The sequence below is a fragment of the Gossypium hirsutum genome, chromosome D07 (assembly GCF_007990345.1).
Source record: "Gossypium hirsutum isolate 1008001.06 chromosome D07, Gossypium_hirsutum_v2.1, whole genome shotgun sequence".
Classification (NCBI taxonomy): domain Eukaryota; kingdom Viridiplantae; phylum Streptophyta; class Magnoliopsida; order Malvales; family Malvaceae; genus Gossypium; species Gossypium hirsutum.
The window spans coordinates 15,512,797-15,540,102 of record NC_053443.1 but is presented as its reverse complement, the minus strand read 5'-3'; positions in this window follow the sequence as shown (position 1 = coordinate 15,540,102).

Here is a 27,306-nt window from a genome sequence, read left to right as displayed (position 1 = left end):
CAAGCTACAAGCACCTTTTATGTCGAACGATTCATATGTCACCGGATCAACAGAAGAACAAAATCGATATTTGATAGACAGAACTTTCATTGGCGTCGTTCCAAAAATTTTACGCCTAATTCTTTTACGAAGTTCTGTCAAATCTATGTTCTGGTTAAAAACCAGTCGCACCGTATTCTCTGACAAGAAAACAACACCATTCTCGGTGTGGCAAACCTCACTATCGTAGTAAATAACAGCACTAATACGTTCACTCATATTTAAAACTCTAACCTTCTTAGCCTCTCTAAATTGTTTCTGCTGTGACTTATGCATTCTGATAACATTTTTTGCCTCATTTATAGCCTCAGCCCAAACATGCTACTGTAGCAAAAGCGCGTCCACGTGGGCGCGATTTCACAAATTCTTCTCGTAAAGCATCCTGGTAGAAGCGATTTTATACAATTTGCTCAGAAACATCAACTCGAAATTATTTTTTCCAAGACCAACTGTAGCAAAAGCGTGTCCACGATGGCATGATTTTAGACATTCTTCTCAAATAGCATCCTGCTTGAAGCATTTTTATACTATTTGCTCAGAAACGTCAACTCGAAATAATTTTTTCAGGACCTACTATAGCAAAAGCGCTGGACGCGATTTAACAAATTCTTCTCATAAAGCATCCTGGTAAAAGCGATTTTATACTATTTTCTCAGAAACGTCAACTCGAAATTCTTTCTTACAGGACCTAAAAAACCTAAAAAGCTTGAACCATAAACCCTAAAAGCCAAAAAAACCTAACGTGAGAAAAACGGCAAAATCGCGTCCCCCGAAACGCGCTACGTCGTATGAAGTCGCGGGTACGTCAGCGCGCTGACGTGGATGCGATTTGCTGGAAAATGGCCCATTCCGGTAAATAATTAAATACCGGGCCCATTTCGGTAATTTTAAAAAAAGGGCTTTTTTGTGTAAATTGCCCTAAAGTTATCCCATTTATTTCTTCTTTTAATTTCTAGCATTTATAATTTGTGCTATTTATATTCTTGCCCATGAATTTCCCGATTGTTTTATTTTGGTCTTTTATTTTTAATTATTGATACTATTAATATTATTAAGTAATCATTGTTGTTAATTAATATTAATTTTGTTAAAATTCGCTCAAAGAATCAATATTTTATGAATGTAATTATATTATTATCATGCATTTTTATATTATTTCACTATTAGTATTATTATATAATATTATTAATTGAATTTTTTTATTTTTTTACTTGTACTCATTATATTATTGTCATTTTATTTTATTTTATTTTTTATGTTATTTTGTTAATACCATAATTTTTCCATCATCATACATTGTAAATAATTGATACATACACTCATCCATTTTTCGGCATAAGCGCATAAAAAATAATAATTAAGACCAAGGCAATATTTTTTATTTTGAGGATTTGAGAAATTGTGCCTCAATTATCGGATACAATTTTCTCCTTGAATCGAAATAATCGAACGTCCCTTCTCTTTTTTAATAAAAATAATTAAAAATTATAATATAATTAAATGGTAAGCGTTTTTATTTTCGAGAATTTGAGATTTTTGTGCCCCAACTTACGGGACATGATTTTTCATCTTGATTGACCCAAAATAAGAACATTTCCTCATTAAAAAAATTCAATTTAGATCGGGAGTTTTTCAATACCATCAAATAACATCATGTAAAGAGAGACCTAATTTTAAATTCTCTTCAAATTTTCAATTTGTGACTTCAAGACATTAAGTAATCACCTAGGTACCAATTTTAGGCTTTATGAGGGTGCTAACCCTTCGTCATACGTAACCGACTCCCGAACCCATTTCCTGGATTTTGTAGATCAAAAATTATCATTTTAATAAATCTAACATTTTATTAAAATGATCAAGTTTTGAGGTGATCCAATCACACCTAAATAAAAAGGATTGGTGGCAACTCTATTTTCATTTTAAAATAAAAAGCCGATTTCAAAAAAAAGTTTCGACAATATATTTCTAAATTTATTAAAATCTTGAACTAGAATAATAATTAAGTTTTACATGAGTATTAAAGTAAAGTATAGTAGTAGTTCATATCATATATAGTACGGAGAGTCACTGAGGATGGAAGCTTAGGATATAAAAGTAAGTTGGGACAGAGTTAGTTGCAGGGTGTATATATTATATGTAGTTAAGTTCTTTTATGTATTTTGGCATTGAAGGAAGGTATTTGTAGAAGGAGGTTGGCTTGGTGTGGAGCTCAAACATCAAATACTTTATTATATAGTACATATGGTACTGTGGTAGGCTGTCAGCTAGGAACATTGTTGGAGTCAATGTGAGGTAACTAGGTGGAGTGATGTCAAGTGTACGAAGGTGATGGATTGATGGGTGTTGGCAAATTCTTTTCCATATATATCTTCTAAGGATTGCATAGGCCCACCTCATGTAACATGGATTTTGCTAAGGTAAGGACTAAGCCTTTGGTGAGGTCGAGTTTTGCTAAATTCTATCTTCAAGAGTTAGGTGATGTACGGCGAGAGTTTGACTCAATTAGGAAGAACAATTGCTCGTTAGACGAAAGGTAAGTTAAAAAATTACATGGGTTGAGTCGAAGCACTAGTGAGGCTTTGGAATTTCTGATGAGGCCCAAAGAGACCTCTAAAGCATCATGATTAATGCTTTGATTGTTGCGCCTTAACGCTAACTGTTCTTAAACATACGTGTTAGCACATTTTCAAAATCAATTGGAAAACGATCTATTAATGGATCAAAACAATACTTTTATTTTGAATGGTGATAACTTTGTTCAAACATTTGAGCAAACTTCTATCCAATAAAAGCATTATGACCATTCGAGAGAGCCTTCTCAAACCAAAAAGTTGTGTTATTGAATCCAACAATTACTTTTAAAAGGTCGGATTGAAATGATTTCTTGAAACCAATAAGTGTAACTTTAAAAGTGATGTCATTTTAAAAAGCCACTTAGGCACGTATTGGTGCATTATAAATAGACAATAAGTTTGGAGAATTAAAATTTAATTCATTCCATCCTATTTTTAGTGCAATTTTTTAGTAAAAAAGTATTCTTTCTTTTTCATGATATATATTTAATTTGAGATATGGAATTATTTGTTTATTAGTAACTAAAATTTGGATATTATTGATGAGACATTGTTTTAAGTGTATTCATTGCTAAAAATAAAAGTTTGTAGATGATAATATAATATGAATAATCTTGGTTGTTTTAAAAACTAATAATAGTCATAAGCTAAGTGGGTTTTATATAAGATTGCACATTTTTTTTAATCCATGTTGTAAAAGTTGGACTAGAAGTGGTTTTGATTGGAAATGAAATAAATCATATGCAATATGCATTATTAATTTTCTAGTTAAGGTAGAATAGTGGAAAGCATTAGTTGATATCACAAAATCACTTTTTTGGTGTGAAATCTTCTAGTGGAAATGTGAACGTGATAATCATATATTTGAAGACAAGATCATATCATGTTTCTGATGGTGGACATGGTATTTATATATGCTTGGATATGATCTATAATCTCTTGGTTCTATAATTTTGAGATATAGTAAAATTTTGAAATTCACTTTAGAAGCCATGAATCAAATATCTAGTGAGTACGGAAATAGCAATATTTATGCTATTTGACCCATTTAGGTGATGGGCATGGTTTTGATTTTGTCCACAATAAAGAGTGTAAAAAATGTCCACAATAAAGAGTGTAAAAAATGTGTGATGTTATAGTCAAATAATTGGACAATTGATCGTCCTCTAATGTGATTATGTACAAAAATATATGAAACACCCTTGGTTTGTTGAGAAATAATATTCTTTGAGTATGCATACATGATAAGTTTTAAAGGTCATCTATTGACTAACAATTTTAAGGTTTTGTTCGCCTTCACCTCTATTTTGGTGTGAAAAAAAATTAATGGAAAATAAACATTGAGAATACAATGAAGCCCAATGACTGGTAACATTTTTCGCTAACAAAAATAGTCCACTGAGCATTGAGTGGAGCATAATAAGAGTATCAATTTCTATAAAGAACTTCTACAGTAATTCTTTATAAAACAATCTAGGAATATTAGAAGATGGAAGAGAATAAAAAGAAACTTTTGTTTCTCAACTTTTTATGTGATTTTTGTGTGTCTTGCAAATGAAATTTCACTCATATTTATAGGACCTCCATCAGTTAGTAGAATCGGGTTAGTTGTTACTTCCCAAAAATCGGGATAGTAGAATCAGGTTTGTGAAACGAGAGTGGTCACACCCTGATTTTTAAGATTATATTTGTGCATTTAATAAATAAATGAGTTACTAGTCTAATGGTTAAGTGTTAGTGAAATTGTATTTGAAACTCGAGTTTGATTCCTTTCCCTTGCATTATTTTTTTTTCTAAATTTTGCTGCAAACCATAGTAAGTGTCATGCCTTGTTTTAAAATAAATGTTATAAGAGTTCTAGCCTAATGGTTAAGAAGTAGTGTAGCTATTCGTGAGACCTAAGTTTCATTCCCCGCTTCTGTATAATTTTTGTTAACTGCATTTTTGCCCAAAACCCTAGTGTGTCGCCCCATTCATAGAAACCCTAATATATAACATATTTTTTTGTTATTTTTAGCCTCTTTTGATCATTTTTGCTCTCTTCTTCTCTGTTTTCTCTCCTTTCTTCTTATTTGTGTCGTACCATTGTTCATATTCTCCTATTGTTTTTCTATTTTTTGTTCATCTCTTCTTCTATCTCTTTGGTTGAATTTTTGCTACTGATTTTTCTTCTATTGTCACACCCTTTTTTCCCACTTTTCTTTCATTTTTGTTGTTGAAATCAGCCTCCTATCTTGGCCGACTGAAGTGTTCATCCATTTTCTATTGATTCGTTATTCCAAATCTAGAAACTTTGAGGTGTAAGTTGTTTAGATCTAACTTGATTTTTTTTCTTTTCTTTTTCACGGTGGTGGTCGAATCTATAGAGTACTAATTTTGTGAATTTTTCTTTGTCAAAGGTCTAGTTCTGAATCCCTCAGATCTCTAGTGAAGTTTGAGCCCATTCATATTTTTGTCTAATCAGTAGAAGTGTAAGTGATCTCGAAAGCTCAGATATGAAGTTTGGGTTGTTTCTTTGATTTAGCTGGACCCTATAAGATGGTTAAAGGTTGAATTTTAATGTTCGTTCTCTATGCTGGGTACATATCTGGTAGGTGTCGATTCAAATCTAAATTGTAGAGGTGTTCTGGACAATTGTTAATGCTTTTCGGATGTGCATTGAGGCATGTGTCCTATTCATAAGTGAATCATGTGATTTGGTGATAATCGAATGCATGTGTATATAAATCATGTTGAACAGAATTTTTTTGTGTGTACCCTTAAGCTTTATCGAATGTATAGTGTCCTCTGAAGTGGCCAAATGTGATGTGTGTTAATTTGGGGTACTTGCCGAATGTGTTTATGTTTATTTTGTAGTTGGTCGAATGTGCCTAAAGGTTTGTCTGCTATGACTGAGTATGTATAGAATACTAATGTATGATATGGAATTGTTATCACATGTTTACTAAATGCATGAGGACATGTTGCTTTTGTGTCTATTGATTGCATGATTGAAAGCATGCCATTGTTTTTTATATTTATCGAATGCATGAAAGGAATGCCACTGCTACTAATTTATTGATCGCATGTTAAAACATGCCACGGTTTTGCATTGTATCTGATTCTGTCATGCATGTTATGACATTCTATTGAGTGGGGTTGGGAAGATTGATAACAGAGGAGTTCTACGGGGTTCTAGCAGTTTATCCGCAATATAGGAGTTCTGGCGGTTCGTCCACAAACCTTTTACTAGTGATTTAACTGTAAATTACTGGCAGTTTATCTACAAATATCTAATGCTACTGGTGGTTTGTCCACAATGAGCTACGACTCTTACTATTATGGTGTGTACGGATGGATGAGTTCCAAATAACTCATGGTGTGTAACGGATGGATGGGGAGGAAATTGCACTGACATTCATGGACATGTACATACATTTTGAGAACTCTGTGATTCTATATCTTCTGAAACACTGTGATCTCTGACACTGTCATTACTGTTATCTTTGTTTACTTTCATACTTTTGTGATCTTTTGTATTCTGATTTCTTATGAATAAGACTCACATTGAGCTTTCAAGCTTACCCCATTAGTTTACTTCCTACAGATAACCCTCAAAGATAAAATCAAACTCGACATACGGAGGTTTCGTCTCGGTTTTATTTTATAAGGCAAATTTTAAAGTTTACTTTATTGTATTATGGTTTTTGGAGCTATAATCTTGTTAATTATAGACTCACTACACCAAAACAGGCCTTTAGCGGCGCTTTTTTAGGGCTATAGCGGCGTTTTTTAGCGCCGCAAAAAATGTAGCTACTGACTGCGTCGCTAACTTTAGCGGCGCTTTTTATAATAAATGCCGCTAAAGATGAACACCTTTTGCGGCGTTTCTCTTTAAGCGCCGCAATAGACTATGGTCTTTAGCGGCGCTTACACAAAACACGCCGCTATAGACCATAGTCTTTCGCGGCGCTATACAAAAAACGCCACTATAGATCATGGTCTTTTAGCAGCGTTTGTACATAAAACGCCACTATAAACCATGGTCTTTAGCGGCGCTTGGACAAAAAGCGCCACTATAGACCGTGTTCTTTAGCGGCGATTGGACAAAAAACGCCACTATAGACCCTGGTCTTTAGCGGCGCTTGGAAAAAAAAGCCACTATAGGCCATTGTCTTTAGCGGCGTTTAGACAAAAAACGCCACTATAGACCATGGTCTTTAGCGGCGCTTAGCCAAAAAACGCCTCTATATACCATGGTCTTTAGCGGCGCTTAGACAAAAAACGCCACTATAGACCATGGTCTTTAGCGGCGCGTATACGAAAAATGCCACTATAGGCCGTGTTCTTTAGCGGTGCTTACCCAAAAAACGCCGCTAATTTTGGCAGATTTGAAAAGTTTTTTTTATATTTTCAGCCCTCCTGTAAAAAAAATCAGAATAAACCAAATCTAATCCAGCCAAAAGTAATACATCTATATAATATTTAAAATAAATGTCAATAAATAAAATAAAATTCGTATTATTCTTACAAAAATTGTAAGAGTTAAAATGATAATACCAAAGTCAAAATTGAAGTATATTTACACGATAGTCTAAGACGATGGTGGTTACGACTGCTGAAACATCTTCATCATATTATGAAGCTGCTGCTGGAGTTCATCGAACTTTTTACGATGTTCTGCTTCCCTCGTTGCAGCCTCCAATTCCCTCGCTGCAGCCTCTGCTTCTCTCGCTGCTGCATCTGCTTTAAGCTGCTGTTGGAGTTCTTCATTGTAAGGGTCTATTTTTGCCTGGGGCCCAAGTACTAAATAAAAGGCTAGCAACCTAAACCCAAAGACCCAGGGCCCAACAGGCCCAAAACCTAAACAAATTTCAGTAAAAGAAAAAACCCTAGTGTTTCTTTGCGCCGCTGCCCCATGTGCGGTGTCAGCACACCCACCGCCCGAGGTAGCCTCCTTTGCTCCAAAACCGCAAGTTGACCTTGCCATATACCTGCAAACAGAAGACAAAAGTGGAAGAGCAACAGGAATGATGGCAGAAATGAAAGCAAAAGAACAGCAGAAAATCGCAATGAAAACGGCTATAAAAGCCGAATCAAACAAATGTAAAAAGGGGAGTACTTTTTTTTTATTTTTCTCGACGATTGTAACAAAAAAAGAAAAAATATCAACAGAACAAAAAAATCAAGCTTTAAGGTGATTTCCGGTTTTTTTTATTTCAATCTTTCCTTTTTCCTTTTTTTGTTGCTTTTATTTTTTTATTTGTATTTCTTAAACGAAAATAAAAAAAAGAGGGAAACTCACCTGTGATGGGGCTTCCAAAGCCTCTCTAGTGCTTCGTCGGCCGTCGGAGGCGATGGCAGTACGGCGGGTGCGTGAACGGCGCGACAGGGGCCTAGGAACTCCAAGGGTCGGAGTTCTGGTGACTCAAATGAGAGAAACTTCTCTTTTTCTTTGTATATTTCAGCAGAAAATTGAAGCTTTGAAAGTTTTTTTTTATTTTTAATGATTTTCAAAACGGCGCCGTTTAAGGCTCCTCTGACCCGCGCGGTGACCCGACCCGGAGGGGAGGATCTGCGCTTTTTGCTTAATAGTCTATTTGCGCAATAGATCCCTCTGCCTTTGCATTTTGCTTCAATATGGTCTTTTGTTTTTTTCTGATTTCGGCCTATGAATTTCGCTTCTTTTTCGATTTGGTCCTTAGGCCATTTGCTGCTCCCTGATTGAAACGCAGCGTTTCAGGACTGGGGAATATTTCCCCGCAAGCCCCTCACACTTTAATTTCGTTTTATTTCGGTCCCTTATAAACCCATTTTATGTTTTTGTGATTTTAAACCCTGGATCCTGTTTCAAAGTTTAATTTAGTCCTTTTGTTATTGTTTATTTTATTTTATTTTATTTTATAAAAATTATTATTCCTATTATTATTAAGTTGTGATCTTTTTGTTCATTTTTTTTTTGGAATCTTTGTTATATATATACATATATGCGTTTTCATATTATATATATAATATCTATATTTTTTATGATCTATCTATATATATATATATACACGTACCCTTATATATTTTTATATTTCGTAATTTTATACATGCCCATATACATGTCTATATATGTATTTTATTTTTATAAATATATATATATTCTTCATACTTTTTAAAACATGTATTTTATATATGTATTTTATATTTTATGATTCATATATATATACCTATATGTATATACTTCTCATATTTTAATTTACATACGTATATATGTATATACTTATTTATATATTTTTTATATAATAATTTTAAAATATGTACATATGGTTTTATATTTTATATTATATATATACACGTGGATACCTTTACATAATATATTTATATGTACATAGTTCTTTTTTTACATAAATATATAACGTATACATATATATACTTTTATATATACATGCTTTCATATATCTCCATAATTTTATGTATATATGCATATATATCTTTTACATTTTTATAGTTTTTTTTGTTTATTTCTTTACTTACATTTCCATTATTTGTTTTGAAAGAATGTTTTCAATTTTATTCGTTTATTTATTTGCAATTATATGATTGATTTGTCTCTTATATTTATTTATTTCATTTTTGATGATTGTTCATATTATTCATATTTGCTTAGTTGTGCTTATTAACGCCATACTTCAAAAAGAAATTTTTCTAAATGAGGTAATATTTAGCATTTGGGAAATTCGAGAAAACATGCCCTAAGGTGCTGGGTGTCGATTTTTCTCATTCAACCAAACGGCTAAATATCTTTTTAAAAAAATTTTCAAAATAAGGCAATGTTTTGCGTTTGGAAATTCGAGGAACGTGCCCTAATGTGCTGGGTTTTGATTTCTCGATTGACCGAATAGCCAAATATCCTCTTGAATTTCAATCCATGTTATCCGAGTTTTTTTTTAGGATCGTATTTTAAATATTTCTAAAGTTTTCGGTTTTTCGACACTAAGACATTAAGTAATCAACTAGGTACCAATTTTGGGCGTATCAAGGGTGCTAATCCTTCCTCGTGCGTAACTGACTCCCGAACCTATTTTTCTAAATTTCGTGGACCAAAACTGTTGTTTTAATAAAATGAAATTGTTTATTAAAAATAACCACTTTTCAAGGTGACCCGATCACACCTTATCAAAAAGGATTGGTGGCGACTCCCGTTTTTGTTTTCATTTTTCAAAACCCAAGTCGACCCCGTTTTCATCCAAAAAATGTTGTCAACAGCTTGGCGACTCCACTGGGGACAACACGAGAGTCAAGCTACGAGTTGATTACTTTTTATCTTTTCTTCGAAAATTAAAGATTTGGTTTAAATTTACGATCCTTTTATTGCATTTCATTCATTTCAATTTTTATCATTGTGATTTGATTGCTGTGGTAATTTACGTTTGGTATACTGCTGTATTGCATTGCATGACCGTGGGTCACACCCTCTTAAGTGGGAGTGAGAAACTAACACTTCGTGAGGTTTTCACCTCCGTGCAGGATAGTGGATCGCTTTCGGGATACATCCGTACCTATGTCTTCGTGAGATTTTCATCTCCGTGCAGCCATTGGGAAATGTATTCCCCTGAACTGAACTCGGTCTGTATGAGCCTATAATGGGTGAAGATCGAGGAATCTGCCGATTCAGGTACCCTTGCTTTAGAACCAAACCACATGTAAAGGACCTTAGGAGCCCACCCTAGGTAAAGCCACTCCAAACCACTAGTATATACCTGATTAGGTACTTTTTGTTTTCTGTGCTTGCTTATATTTTGTACTAGCCCCTCTTGTTGTGTTTTCATTATGATTGCATTGCATTGCATTTTCATCTTAGGAAAGAGATATGGATTCAAGTTCGATTACTAAATTAGAAAGCTTGTCATGGAATACGAATTCCTTGATAAAGTGGAAAACCATACGACTTCCCGAATATATTCTGAGAAACACAAGAAGAGTGATGGAAGAGTTCGTGACATTGCTTCGTGGCCTGAGGATTTAAGGCGATCGTCTGGGAGCTTTCGACGTTCCAACCCTTTAAAGAAGCTGACGAGCCTCATGGAAACGGGTAAGTGGTGGATCGCAACCAATATCAAGAAAAGGAGCTAACAGTGACATCTATTGAAAATTGGTGAGATTCTTTCAAACATGCGCATGAAGAAGAAGATAGATGTTGTTTCTCGGAATATGAGGTTGAGGTCTTACATGTATCCGTTTTATGTAAAGGAATTTACTTTCTAGAAAAGTTTCCTAAATGTAATTGAATCAGAATCAACGTCTCTTTAGGCATACATTTCATGCATTCGTGTTACATGCATTAAAGTCCATTGAAAGAGTCTAAACGAGTAAATTTATTTCAGCTAACCTGGAAAACCAACCAACCAAACACCCTTACGATATCCAAGCAAAGACTAGAGAAATGGAACGAAGGTTGGAAAAATTAGAGCGAATGCAGATTCAGATGCAGGAGCAATTGATTGAATTTCAACAGGAGATGAGAAATCAGATGCTAGAATTACAGAGAACCTTGATGAACCAGTTCAACCGATTGCTAGCTGGAAAGTCAAAAGAAGTGAAAGACTCGGTGGTTTACTTTGGGGTTGATAATGAGGATCTTGTCTATTCCTTAGATTGTACTCCGACAAGCGTCCAGGTTCAGCCAGATGGGCGTCCACAATGAGCACTTTTTACAATCGGATCCCGATATTATCAGACTGGTACATCGACACCAGTGAATTGCCTGACAGGCTTAGGATCCAATTTGAGGAACGATTTAGCTAATCCTGTTGCTAATCTAGCCGAAATAAAGAAGATGAAGGTAGAGTACCCAGATACTATAAAGGCCCCAAGGAAGAAGGGGAATAAAAGGGATAATGTAGGCGGATATAACAAGGGCCACTCAAAACCAGTCACAGTGGGCAGGCTAAAGACGGAGACTACCAGCCATCAGAGCCCTTTAAAGCAAGAATCTGGAGTGAAACCAGGTACTGAGAAGCTCCAGTTCACACCAATTCCGATGTCATATAAGGAGCTGTATCAGGGCTTGTTCAATGCGCATGTTGTTGCTCCTCGTTACTTTACAACCTCCTTTACAACCTCCTTATCCCAAATGGTACGATATGAACGCGCAATGTGACTCAAGAAGCTAGTCGAAAAATTCATCAACATGGGTATTGTCAAGTTGGGTGACTCATCTAGTGCAAAAAGCCATCTACCCAACCATATTGACAACGGGATGAATGCGATGTATGAAGAAGTGTTGGGAAGCGTTCACATCCATGCCATACATGAAGACACAAAGGAAAAAGGGACCTTGTTAGATACCTGCCCTTATAAATCTCGAGTGTTTTAAGCAATTAGCTTGTGGAAGCAATCCCTGTAGTTATCAAGGCTTATTTAGAGTAATGTTCAGAACATTTTTGTTGTTTTTAGCCTAAAGTGATAGAAATTCCTTTGTGAAATATGCTCATGTCTGAATGTTATTATTCTAATGAAATACATCCTTGCGATCATTTTTGAGCCAATGTTCATTCTTTTTGAATAATTATTTCTGATTATTTCATTCTTTTGGATTTTCTTCCACATCATTCATTCATTCATAATCATATTGTATAAGTAATTGTTCATAAATTTATACATTCTTTTGTATATTCTTTGGTACTTATTATGAGCCCCCAGATATCAATGACATGAATGACACTGCTACAGACTCAGATTTTCCTCTTGAATGAGGCATGTGTTTAGACGGATCTCATGACTTTGGAAATGACATAGATCGTAGCTTATCTTCGGACTCGGTGAGGAGGGTAGAACAAGGGGAAACAGATCCTACCTCTCAAGGAATCATTAGAAATTGTGAGCTTGGTGAAGATTAGAATTGACCTGACTGCAAAGACGAAGCAAGGCCTTGTTGAGTTACCTCTAGAGTTCAAAGATGTCTTTGTATGATCATAACAGGATATGCTCAAGTTAATCGCTGATAATGAAATCTGCACAATAGCACGATATCAGAAATTTACAGTATGAACGGTGTAATTCTTTACCGGGGCAATGCCTTTCTCGTGGAGTCAGCATAGCTTCGCCCATTTGAAGTCGAATTTCCACCTTTTCAAGTTGTTGTTGTGTCCATCCTGATTAAAGAGAAAGATCTAAAGTTTTCTATCGTAGTTGCGCCCCAAAAGGCTCAGATCAAAAAATGGAAGAAAAAGAAAAATCAAAATCAAAGTCAAAATGAAAATGAAAAAATCAAAAAAAAAGAAGAAAGAAGAAAAAATCAAAATCAAGATCAAAATAAAAATGAGAAAAAGAAAGAAGAATGAAAAAAGAGAAATCTAGATGAAAAAATCAGAATGAAAAAAAAGAAAAAGAAAAGGAGAGGCCAAAGCGAAAACCCGCAAAGGGCGCTTTGTGACCGAATGAGGTTTTGAGTTGACAACCCGAAAAGGGCGACTCAAATTTCGAGCACAATGGGGCATGGACATCACCATTATCAAAGACTTTCTAATGGGCATTGCTTCATTTTGAGAGGCTATTTCATGAGTCAAAGTCATCGTATACCGATACAGAATTTCAGAGAAGAGGGTATTGGAGAATGCATTGAGCTCAAACAATAGCACGATAGTTGATGTCTCAAATTAACTCAGAAGTGGACACCACGATTCGTCACTGAATTGCCTAGAGTTGAACATCGAAAATTGATTGAAATCCTTTCTCTCTGGGTATTAGTTGAGCTAGAATTGGATGAAGAAAAATGGATCAAATGGCGATGCGATCAGTTGAACCTAGGAAAAAGGTTAAAAGCTATTTTTCAGGGTCGGATGTACCAGAAACAAATGATACGAGCCCATAATGAACAGTGTCATCTCAGAGAATTCCACAACAGGGTTGGATGTCGAAAAATATCATTCCTCTCCAAAAGGATTCCAGGGGGAAATGAATGTCAAACCAGGAATGTCCCTACGTTGTAAAGAAGACATTCTTCAGAAGAGCACTGATCTTGAGTGAGATTGTTAATCCTATAAACTCGGATCCAGTCAAGAAACACTTCGTTTAAAGAAGGAGAAAGGACCAAGGAGAAAACCCGCAAAGGGCACTCTGAGTCAAAAAAATGAAAAATGAAAAATGAAAATGAAAAATGGAGAGGCTAAGGGGAAAACCCGGAAAGGGCGCATTAGGCCAAAGGGGATTTGAGTTGAAAACCCAAAAAGGGCTCAAATATTTGTTCAGAATGGGGCATGAGGCGATCAGAGCGATTTGAATTTTGATCATATTGGGGCATGTGGTGACCTTGCTATACCTGAATCAACAGGAAGGGATAAGCGACATCTTGGGGCATCGACAAAGCACTGTAGATCTCCTAAACACATGTCAAACTCAAAATGGTCTTCAGAAAGTTTGTACAGAGAAGTTCAAGCTACGATATCTGAGGCGCCCAATTCTCATATTATTTGTTGTTCTTGGAATACCTTTTTCCTTTTCCAAGATATACATTCCCAATCAATTTCTTTGTCATCCTTCTTTACTATTTTCGATAATTTGTTCTTTCGAGCTATGCTCAGAACCAACTTTATTCTTATCCATTGTTATGACCTTTTTGCAAACATGTTGCATTGGAATAATGATTAATGGACTAATAAAAATTTCACAAGGGAAGTTTTGCATATTACTCTGAAAAGTTTCTAAATAATATAGGAGCCTAAAGCAGGACTATCGTTTAGAACACACCAATTTTAAAGGTTGGAAATTTGAGAAGGAATAGTCTAAATTTAGACTTTCTCTTTGGATTTTTGTTTTCAAATGCGTTGATTGACAATGCGCCATATTGGTAACGAAGCTTAAATAAATAAGCAAGCAATGATTATCAGGCAATAGTAAGAGGTTACCTAGGAGAAGAGATCCTTCATTTGCACATGAGTATGACACCTTGGGAATGGTGTGAGGAACTAGAACGATTCGCGTCCTGTATCCTTGAATTGTGATAGGAGAAGATTGAGGAAAAGCCACATATTTATACCCTTGTATTACAGCGAGAGAATGATGGTACAAATTTTGGCGTCCCAGTGGATAAAACTTTGAGGTTTACAGTGGGGGCAGCCTGGCTAAATGTTTCTTCAGAAAATGCCAGTCGAGAAGGAAGGTGTTATAGCACTTCGATGACAAAGCCTTAATAAACTTCGAGTAATGATAACCTAAGCGAGATCACTCACTAAAAATAAAATTCTGCATTCATACAAACACCATTCACACATGTCTAGTTAGGAGCATTTGATTCATTTTGATCATGCCATCCTAATCATTAGGCATAATTAGGTTCATTATACAGGTCATGTTCCCCAGAGAACAGATCAGTGAATATTTCAAATCTTATCTCCCTGAGGTTACAGTGGAGCAGATTGAAGCCAGAGATCTTATCTCCCTGAGGTTACAGTGGAGCAGATTGAAGCCAGAGATCTTATCTCCCTAAGATTACAGCAGAGCAGATCGAATACACTATCATATCTCCCTAAAGTTACAGTGGAACAGATTAAAATAAAGGATCTTATCTCTCTAAAGTTACAGCAGAGTAGATCGCATCAGGTCTTATCTCCTTGAGGTTACAGTGGAGTAGACCAAAGAATTTCAGATCTTATCTCCCTGAGGTTACAGTGGAGCAAATTGAAGCCAGAGATCTTATCTCCCTGAGATTACAGCAGAGCAGATCAAAGACACTATTCTATCTCCCTAAAGTTATAGTGGAGCGGATTAAAATAAAGGATTTTATCTCTCTTAAGTTACAGCAAAGTAGATCACATCAGGTCTTATCTCCCTGAGGTTACAGTGGAGTAGACCGAAGAATTTTAGATCTTATCTCCCTGAGGTTACAGTGGAGCAGATTGAAGCCAGAGATCTTATCTCCCTGAGATTATAGCGGAACAGATCGAATACACTATCCAATCTCCCTGAAGTTATAGTGGAGCGGATTAAAATAAAGGATCTTATCTCTCTGAAGTTACAGCAGAGTAGATCGCATCAGGTCTTATCTCCCTGAGGTTACAGTGGAGTAGATCGAAGAATTTCAGATCTTATCTCCCTGAGGTTACAGTGGAGCAGATTGAAGCCAGAGATCTTATCTCCCTGAGATTATAGTGAAGTAGATTTAAGCCACCAGTCCTATCTCCCTAAGCAGTAGTGGAGCAGACAAAAGAAACCAATCCTATCTCCCTAAAGTTGCATTGGAGCGGATTAAAACCATAGATCTTATCCCTCTGAAGTTGTAGTAGAGCAGATCGCATCCAGTCTTATCTCTCTGAAGTCGCAGTGGAGTAGACTAAAACCACAAACCTCATCCCCTGAAGTTGCTGCGAAGAAGATTGAAGCTACAAGTCAGATCTTTCTGAACTGCAATGGAGTGGGTCGAAGCGGACTGGGATAAAACTACTTGAAGAGGAGAAGCGTCAAAAGAAGTCAAGACTCGGCAAGACCGGGCAAAATTGGCCCTTTCGAAGTCTTTGCTCTATTCCCGTTACACGACAATGAGCAAAGAGGGGCAGCTGTAAGGGCCTATTTTTGCCCGGGGCCCAAGTACTAAACAAAAGCCTAGCAACCTAAACCCAAAGACCCAGGGCCCAACAGGCCCAAAACCTAAACAAATTTCAGTAAAAGAAGAAACCCTAGTGTTTCTTTGGGCCCTGCCCCATGTGCGGTGTCAGCATACCCATCACCCGAGGTAGCCTCTTTTGCACCAAAACGGCAAGTTGACCTTGCCATGTACCTGCAAATAGAAGACAAAAGTGGAAGAGCAACAGGGATGATGGCAGAAACGAAAGTAAAAGAACAGCAGAAAATCGCAATGTAAACGGCTATAAAAGCCGAATCAAACAAATGTAAAAAGGGGGTACTTTCTTTTTTATTTTTCTCGACGATTGTAACAAAAAAAGAACAAATATCAACAAAACAAAAAAATCAAGCTTTAAGGTGATTTCCGGTTTTTTTTTATTTCAATCTTTCCTTTTTCCTTTTTTTTGTTGCTTTTATTTTTTTATTTGTATTTCTTAAACGAAAATAAAAAAAAGAGAGAAACTCACCTGTGATGGGGCTTCCAAAGTCTCTCTAGTGCTTCGTCGGCCGTCGGAGGCGATGGCGGTACGGCGGGTGCGTGAACGGCGCGACAGGGGCCTAGGAACTCCAAGGGTCGGAGTTCTGGTGACTCAAATGAGAGAAACTTCTCTTTTTTTGTATATTTTAGCAGAAAATTGAAGCTTTGAAAGTTTTTTTTATTTTTAATGATTTTTAAAACAGCACCGTTTAAGGCTCCTCTGACCCGCGCGGTGACTCGACCCGGAGGTGAGGATCCGCGCTTTTCGCTTAATGGTCTATTTGCGCAATAGATCCCTCTGCCTTTGCTTTTTGCTTCAATGCGGTCTTTTGTTTTTTTCTGATTTCGGCCTGTGAATTTCGCTTCTTTTTCGATTTGGTCCTTAGACCATTTGCTGCTCCCTGATTGAAACGCAGCGTTTCAAGACTGGGGAATATTTCCCCGCAAGCCCCTCACACTTTAATTGCGTTTTATTTCGGTCCCTTATAAACCTATTTTATGTTTTTGCGATTTTAAACCCCGGATCTTGTTTCAAAGTTTAATTTAGTCCTTTTGTTATTGTTTATTTTATTTTATTTTATTTTTTAATAAAAATTATTATTCCTGTTATTATTAAGTTGTGATCTTTTTGTTCATTTATTTTTTTTTTTGGAATCTTTGTTATATATACATATATGCGTTTTCAAATTATATATAATATCTATATTTTTTATGATCTATATATATATACACGTACCCTTATATATTTTTATATTTCGTAATTTTATACTTGCCCATATACATGTCTATATATGTATTTTATATTTCATGATTCATATATATATACCTATATGTATATACTTCTCATATTTTAATTTACATACGTATATATGTATATACTTATTTATATATATTTTATATAATAATTTTAAAATATGTACATATGGTTTTATATTTTATATTATATATATACACGTGGATACCTTTACATAATATATTTATACGTATATAGTTCTTTTTTTATATAAATATATAATGTATACATATATATACATACTTTTATATATACATGCTTTCATATATCTCCATAATTTTATGTATATATGCATATATATATATATATATATCTTTTACATTTTTATAGTTTTTTTTGTTTATTTCTTTACTTACATTTCCATTATTTGTTTTGAAAGAATGTTTTCAATTTTATTCGTTTATTTATTTGCAATTATATGATTGATTTGTCTCTTTTATTTATTTATTTCATTTTTGATGATTGTTCATATTATTCATATTTACATTATCATATTCATATTTGCTTAGTTATGCATATTAACGCCATACTTCAAAAAAAAATTTTTCTAAATGAGGCAATATTTAGCATTTGGGAAATTCGAGAAAACATGCCCTAAGGTGCTGGGTGTCGATTTTTCTCATTCAACCAAACGGCTAAATATCTTTTTAAAAAAATTTTCAAAATAAGGCAATGTTTTGCGTTTGGAAATTCGAGGAACGTGCCCTAATGTGCTGGGTTTTGATTTCTCGATTGACCGAATAGCCAAATATCCTCTTGAATTTCAATCCATGTTATCCGAGTTTTTTTTTTAGGATCGTATTTTAAATATTTCTAAAGTTTTCAGTTTTTCTACACTAAGACATTAAGTAATCAACTAGGTACCAATTTTGGGTGTATCGAGGGTGCTAATCCTTCCTCATGCGTAACCGACTCCCGAACCTGTTTTTCTGAATTTTGTGGACCAAAACTGTTGTTTTAATAAAATCAAATTGTTTATTAAAAACAACTACTTTTCAATGTGACCCGATCACACCTTATCAAAAAGGATTGGTGGCGACTCCCGTTTTTGTTTTCATTTTTCAAAACCCAAGTCGACCCCGTTTTCATTCAAAAATGGTGTCAACATTCATACTTTCGTTGAATCTCAGCTTCTCTCGCTGCTGCCTCTGCTTCTCTCGTTGCCGCAACTGCTTTAAGTTGTAGCTGGAGTTCTTCATATCTTTTTTGAACCTCAGCTTCTCTCGATGTTGCCTCCGCTTTAAGTTGTGTAATTTGTTCACTTGTTGTCGCTTGCATCTGAGCTATCTAGTCTCTTAACCTCTGAACTTCAGGTTGAGCCTGACTCCCCGAATGCATGTATCGTTGCGAGCTGGATCCAAAATATTGGGATAGGTTAACAAAAGATCCTTGAAATCGAACCCGACCATACCTTTCAGGACCCAAAACTTCAGTCATAATCCTGTTATCAATGTCGTCAATATGAACAGAACTATCACTGGAAGCAATCGCTTCATACTCCGCCTTTTTGTCCTTCAGTTTTTCCTAAAAAATAAATCACATAGTTAAGAACGCAATATATTAAAAAAACAAATGCAACATAACTTAACAATATTTGCATTACAAGAAATGAAATAAACCATTAGAACAGTAAAAATAATTAAAACAAGTCAAATTGTATTAAGCGAACGTACCATAATTTCTGCAGCTTCAGGAGTCATAGGTTTTCCGTCTTTCTTCCTATGTGTAATGTCAAAAAGTTGAAGGCGTCCAACTTTTTGACCCGACAGCACTTCCTACAATACAATAGTAAAAATATTATTTGATATAAAGTAATAAATATCTGCCAGTATTAAAAAATCTAAAATACCTCGGCCTGAGCTACACACGCAAAACTTCTCGACCCAGCTGTGTACGTGAATTTTTGTTTCTGCCTACTACTTGTTCCAACTCGTACATTATGAAATTATTAGTACGTTAATTATTAAATACTAAAAACCAAAATAATTACAAGATTTTTGTAGTAACACATACCTCCCCTTTCTTCGAAGTCCAAAATCTAACGACCTCTTCCCACTGGTACCTTAGCATTCCCGGCGGGACATTTTGTAATTTCTCGTCGAGTGTTGTTTTTGTCTTAAAATGGTCTTTCTTTAATGTGCTCTTACGGTCTCTCCACCTTTTTCCTAATGCCTTCTTTATATAAGCATCGGAGACCTCTAGAGCAAATCTTGCCTACAAAAAACACGTTTTGTTTTTTACTTAAGAAAGTAAATGTAAACGAAACTTAAACCCAAGTATTATAAATGACATACACGTTTTGTTACCTTAATGTTATCGAGAGCTTGGTTCTTGTTACTCTCGGGCACTTTATGCCATGACTCGAAGTTAATTGGCAATATATTTGGATTCCGTGATAGAATGCTCATGTATCCTACTAAAAGGCGAGCTTCTGATCCAACAGGCTGACCAAAGCTATTACTGGATACTTGGACACGCTCGACTGGATCTAGATCGTATAAATCCCTCAGTAGAGTACGTCCGCGAACTCTCCACGTCCCAGCAGTTTCAGCTAGAAAATAAAAGTATTGTAATATAAGAAATTTAAAACATAAAATAAATAATAAGTCACCAAACATGTAATTTAGATATTAAATTACTTTGAGCTTCTATAGGTTCCTCAAGTGTAACCGGCGTATTCGAAGATCCAATAGCAGTTTGTTGTTCAGTGCTGTTTGTTTCGGTCGAGTTTGGAGTACCTTGAACAATGTGGTGCGCTCGCACGGGTCTTCTAGGCATTTTATCTGCAATACAAATAAATTAGTTGAAAGCTTAATATACAATTACAACAATAATAATATGTTTAAAATAGTTGAAATATATAATAAGACCAATATTATGATATGATATTACATATAATTAAATAATCATAAAAGCTTACTATATTATAATCCATAAATATCTTCATCCGTATCCTGGCGGACCCATTGACTGTGTGTACTAGTACTAGGGATGTTTTCGTTTAAGTTTTGTTCTGGAAATGGCAAAGTTTGTGTTCTGTCATCAATGTCATCTCTACTTCCACTGTCTATGTCAAACAAGTCCCTAGGGATGTTACGGAGTACAACGTACCAACCCTCATCAATTGGATCTTTTGAGTAAAATACTTGTTTGACTTGAGAAGAAAATACGTACGGCTCATCAATCAATTGTTGTCCTGTATGAATCAATCGATTGAAGTTCACCATTGTGAAACCAAATTAATCTTGCTTAATTCCACGACCAGTATTAACATCGGCCGAATCACCTCGAAATAAGACAACTTTCCATTTTTCGTAGTAATCCAACTCAATTATATCAGTAAGAAGTCCGAAATATTCTACATTTCCCTCGACAGGATTGTTGTCCCTAGTACTAGCATAACTAGTAATTGAGGAATTAACAACTATTCCACAATTTTGCGTTCTCCTCAATCTCTCGCGATATTTTGTATGAAATATGAATCTGTTTATGAGGAACGCACTATATCTTTTAACCACCCGATTTGGACCTTGAGAAAGCCATTTAACTTCGTCGGTCACGTTCTTCCCACTCCAAACCTATTGTATGAAAAGTCAACTGAGTAATTAAAAATGTTATCTTACAAGATTAAAATTATATGTCGATGAAAGCTACAATTGCATACTGTTTCGATTAACCATTCATGGAAAGATTCTGTGAACAACTTATTGATGTCTCGAAGTTGTATTCTTCGGGAGCGCGAATGAGATCTCAGTATTTGTTTGTACTCACTATGTAAAAAATATGTTCAGCTTGTTAGAAGATAAACAATTTTTAATTGATGAATATTTATCAAATTTCTAGAACTTACTTGCGTAAAGGTTCCATTGATTCGTGGTGAAACAGAACATACCGATGCACTTGTACCCACGAAAAACCATCAAATTCTGCAATTTCCACTTTGCCGATTGCTTCTCCAAAACTTTGGAACAAATAAGTATCGGCCAAGTTATGATCCGTGAGTCCAGCATTTCTATTTGGTCTGCTCAACCTTGTTTCGACATCATCCAAATATCGCGAACAGAAGGTCATACATTCCTCTGCTAAGTAGGCTTCAGCAATCGATCCTTTTGGATAACGCTTGTTGCGGCAGTAAGACTTTAATTTGGATAGAAACCTAAACACGAAATAATGTTATGAAAAGTTGTACTTAAAGGCATATAGGGTTTATGGAAGGAGAGTTTTTAAAATAAATTAACACCTTTCTATGGGATACATCCATCGGTACAAAACGGGTCTGCTAAGAATTGCTTTTCCCGGGAGGTGGATTATCAAGTGAACCATAATAGTGAAGAAGGAAGGTGGAAAGATTTTCTCCATGTTGCATAAAGTAAATGCGGCTCTATCCTGTACCTTCTGAAGTTCTTGAACATCCAAAACTTTGCCACAAATGGCTTTCATTATATTGGATAGTTCAATTATACAAGACGTCACCTTCTTCGACATACAACATCGTAGAGCAACTGGCAGTAAATCTTGCATCAAGATGTGATAGTCATGTGATTTTAGCAAATACAGTCTTTGATCTTTAACACTAACACATCGAGATATATTTGATGCATACGCATCTGGAACCTTTATATCCTTCAACACCGTACAGAACACTTCTTTCTCTGTCTTCGACATCGAAAAAATTAAAGGCGGCAACCGATATTTCCCATTAGGAAGTGGATTCGGATGAAGATCAGGTCGAATTCCCATTTGGACTAAATCAAGTCGACTCTGAAGATTGTCTTTTGATTTTCCATCTACATTCAAAATTGTACCCACAATGTTCTCGAAGACATTTTTCTCAATGTGCATAACATCAAGATTGTGTCGTAGAAGCTGATGCTCCCAATAAGGCAACTCAAAAAAAATACTTCTCTTTTTCCAGAAGTCTGCCTCATTGGGATCATCATCTTCATCGGAGTCATCATCAGCTTTATCATTTGATCTTCTATTTATTTGCGTGTTTGCCGGGTGGTTCATCTTTCCATAACTGAAATTTATATCTTTCAACATGAACAAGATATCACATCCACTTGTCTGCGAAGGAGCTTCTCTGAACTCTTCGGTACCGTCAAATACTGAACTCTGAAATCTAAATCTATGATTTTCCGGTAACCACCAACAATGCCCCATGTAAGAGAACTTTTTCCCATAGTATAACCATTGCGAACATGTTTGTGCAGCACAACAAGGACACGCGTAACGACCCTTGGTACTCTAACCGGATAAATTGGCATAAGCGGGAAAGTCATTAATGGTCCACATCAAAGCTGCACGTAAATTAAAGTTCTCATTTCTCACCACATCGTATGTCTCGACACCAGCCCATAATTGTTTTAACTCATCTATAAGTGGCTGTAAATAAATGTCGATATCATTCTCGGGCCCTTTCTCCCCAGGGATAATCATAGATAAAATAAGGGAAGATTGTTTCATGCAAATCCACGGAGGCAGATTGTAAGGAACAAGCACTACTTGCCAAGTACTGTACGCAGTACTCATGATCTTGAAAGGATTAAATCCATCAGATGCTAGCCCAAGCCTCACACTCCTAGGATCGCTTGCAAATCTTGGAACTTTATTGTCAAATGATTTCCAAGCTAAAGAATCTGCCGGATGCCTCATCTTCCCATCATCGGTTCGTCCATCATGGTGCCACGTCATAGACTCCACTGTCTTCGACGACATGAAAAGCCTCTGAAGCCTTGGTATCAGCGGAAAATATCGTAAAATCTTGACCGACTTCTGTCTTGGTTGTGTAACATTTTCATCGTCGTTCCCATCTTCTGTGTTTCTATTTATCCAACGTGATTGGCCGCATATATGACAGCACTGTTGACTTCTCCGATCGCCCCAATACAACATGCAGTCATTCGGGCAACTATGAATTTTGGTGTACCCAAGACCTAAATCTTTTATCATTTTCTTCATATCTTTGCATCATTGAGGGATTTTTGCAAACGGAAACATTTCTCTCAAAAACTCTAACAGCATTGTCAAAGAGTTCCCGGTCCACCCTTCCAAACATTTTAACTGAAAAAGACAAATACAGAAAGATAATTTTGAGAATTTTGATCCCTCATACAATTCTTCGTTCATGTCATTAAGTAGCGCGTAGAACTTTGCCGCTTCTCCATTCGGCTCTTCATGATGTACACTTCTTCCGGGTTCGGTAAAAGCATTTCCACTGAGATTACAATCATCAGATGGCACAAAGTCGGGTGGGAACGACTGTAAACCATGACTGTGAATATTAAATGCTTCCCGCAACATCCCTTCCATGTCATCCTCTCTAACAGACTGATGGTAAGCAGTACTATCATAGGATACATCCATCCTTGAAGAGGAAGTACTAGGCGGGCATTCTCCATGAAAAAGCCATTGTTTATAACCCCGAATAAACCCATCAACAATTAGATGCTCGTATACAACTTCACGAGAATACCAGTTTATGTTGACACACTTATTACACGGGCAAAGAATCATGTTCTCTTGGCTTGCATATTGAAATGCAAAATTTAGAAAAGTCTGTACTCCATTTCGATAATTGTCGCTTACCCTTGACAAATTCATCCAAGACCGGTCCATTTCTTATTTCTTGAAGTCTGATTTTCACCAGAAATTACAAGGGTAAGTTGTTCAGTGGTAAGTATAAATGAGTTATGTATGTTTATCATATGTTACATAATTTATGTATTAAGTAAATTATGTAAGTTATGAACGTGTATAAGTTATGTAAGTCATGTATTAAGTAAGCTATGTAAGTTGTGTATTATGTAACTTATGTAAGTTATCAAAGTAATGTATGTTATGTAAGTTGTAAGTTATGTATTATGTAGCTTATGTAAGTTACCAAATTAATGTATGTTATGTAAGTTGTAAGTTATGTATTATGTAACTTATGTAAGTTATCAAATTAATGTATGTTATGTAAGTTGTAAGTTATTATGTATTATGTAAGTTATGTAAGTTATGTAAGTTATGTATTATGTAGGTTATGTAAGTTGTGTAAGATATTTAAGTTATGTAAGTTTTGTATTATGTAAGTTATGTATGCTATGTATTATGTGAGTTTATATAAAATTTTTATATAAGTTATGTATTATGCAAGGTAACATATAAGTTTATGTAAGTTATGAATGTAAGTTATGTATTATGTAAGTTATTTAAATTATTTAAGTTGTGTATTAAGTAAGTCATGCAGGCTATGTGTTATGTATGTAAATTATGATATGATTGATAAATTTTTCAAATATATATAAAATTTTAATAAATATATTAAAACTGTATATAAATATATATATCAAAGATGTTTTAAAATATAACTTTGAATACATTTCATTTAAAATATAATTTTGTAGCTTTAATCTCCGGATAATTCAAAGATCGTTACGATATGATATATATTTTGTAGCTTTTATTAATTCAAAGAACAAATTATGTCAGTAAAAAAAACGTTGACTTCGCATTACAAGATATAATTAATTTGTTTATATTTATGAAAACAATTTTTGTTATTAAAGAAATAATACTTTGAATTGCCATTACAAAATAAATATATTTCGAAAAAGTATATTTTTATTTTAATAGAAAATATAAATAAATATACAAATTTATTTGTATGTAAAAGATTATTAGTCATTAACATAAAACCAAGTTGCAAATATAAGATCGATAATTAATCATTAATTTGAAGTAAAATTTATAATTGCAACACATAATATCGGAAATCGATGATTCATAAACGCTATTCCGATTAAACGATTCGCCCATAATTTATTCAATTACTCAAATATATAAAGTTGTTTAAGAGTTGTATTCCGAATTTTAATAGTTTAAAACAATTGCCTTTGCCGAATAGCAATTCTTAAATTTAAACATCAAATAATGTAATAAGCTGCAAAGTCAAATGGAAATTTAGCTAAATTGGTAATTGAAACTCCCTCCTAAAAATGAGAAATAATAATTAAACTATACAACTAAAATATAACAAAAAAAAATTTTAACAATTTGACTTTTTTTATAAGAAAACTAAATAGAGAAACATAGGAATAAATACCTTAAATTTCTTCAATTTCGAAGCAAATCCTGGAAAAAAAAAGACAGAAATACATTAGTACCGAAAAAACAGAAGTAATTAAAGCCAAAAAACTAAAAAAAAACAGGAGTTTATACTCACAAAGTTAGCTAAACTAAAAAAACTAAAAAAACCTAAATGCATAAACGATTTAAACCCATATCATATAAGTCATACATCAGCTTATAACCTATCATCAAAACTGATCAGCTTGATGAAGTAAAAAGGTACATGACAGTGAATTAGATGATATTAGAGGTTTAAAATTGAACATATATATGAATATATGTTGAAACCTAACCTAACCAAATCATGCGGGAGAAATCACATTTTCTTCTAAATTAAACATAAAAAAAAGTATGTCAATTGGGTAAGGATATTAGACAAACAACATTACGCAAATAATTAGATGATAGTCCTTCTATTCCCAATGCTATAAAGCAGAGATTTATAAAATCCACCCCACGTGAGAAGGTGACAAATTAATTGGGGCTCATATTTTGTCAAAATTGCTACCCATTTGATTATCTTGAGTTTCGTTAAGGACGTTTTCAAAATAAAGTAGATTTAAAGGCAAATAATGCAAATATAAATACTAATAACAGCCTGTTTTCTAAATAGCAAACCTATTATAAGTAGTAGTCAACTTTTGCAAGCATATTACAATCTATAAATCATAACCTATATTTAATTATTTATTACATTCAGGCATATCATACATTTCACATATATATATATCACCTAACCAATGTGAAATAGCTTAACATTATATGTTTTAATACATATGACAAACATGCCAGTACCTCATAAGTTATGCCGAATTTCATATATTAAACATCACCAAAATATATATACTATACCATATACTTATAATCCATCTATGATTAAGCGACAATAAAAATATATTTAAATCATAAATTAACCAAAATCGAACTTATAAACTACAAACTGAATTCACATTACGCAAATAATGCACACTAGGCATAACAAATTCTCTCTACTAAATACTGAATTGATGTGGCCTAGCTATTATTATTTCATTGATTATATTGTATGCCTGAATTAAGTCTAACCTCAAACAACCTATGTTTTAATACCGAAAAATCATTACACAAACAACATTCACACATTTACTTACTCAACCAGTAATATGAAAGTAAATTAAACAAACAATTTGTTTCAATGATGGATTGAAGAAATAATACATTTCCCCTTAAATGGATGCTGGAATAACTCCATATCCAAGGATATTAAAGAAATCATGATTAAAACAAAACGAAAACCATAATTTTAATAATGATTTCTCAAAATAAATCATGATTAACTATATTTAATACTGTGTTTTGTATTTAAACACAGCACATATAAAAAAGCAATTGTACGGCTTTTGTAAAAGACTTTGCCGATTGACACCAGAAATCCACAAATCGGGTGGGATAGGGGTTTAAGGAAGGAGATGAAGAAGCAGCAACAACGCATCAAGGCAACACGGAAAGAAACCCTAAATTTTTTTTCGCTTTTATCTAATGAGTCACCATATTTTTTATGTTGTTTAATCGAAACCCTAAAACCTCAAATAACTCAGACTGGCCTAAAACCCAAAAAATTTAATCGAAAAAGAACAGAAATGGCTTACCTATTCAATCGACAAATCTCGCAGCTGTGCCCACACAGTTTCAAGATTGACTCCGAGCACGTTTCTTTCCTTTGTATTTTTCGTGAAAAGTTTTCT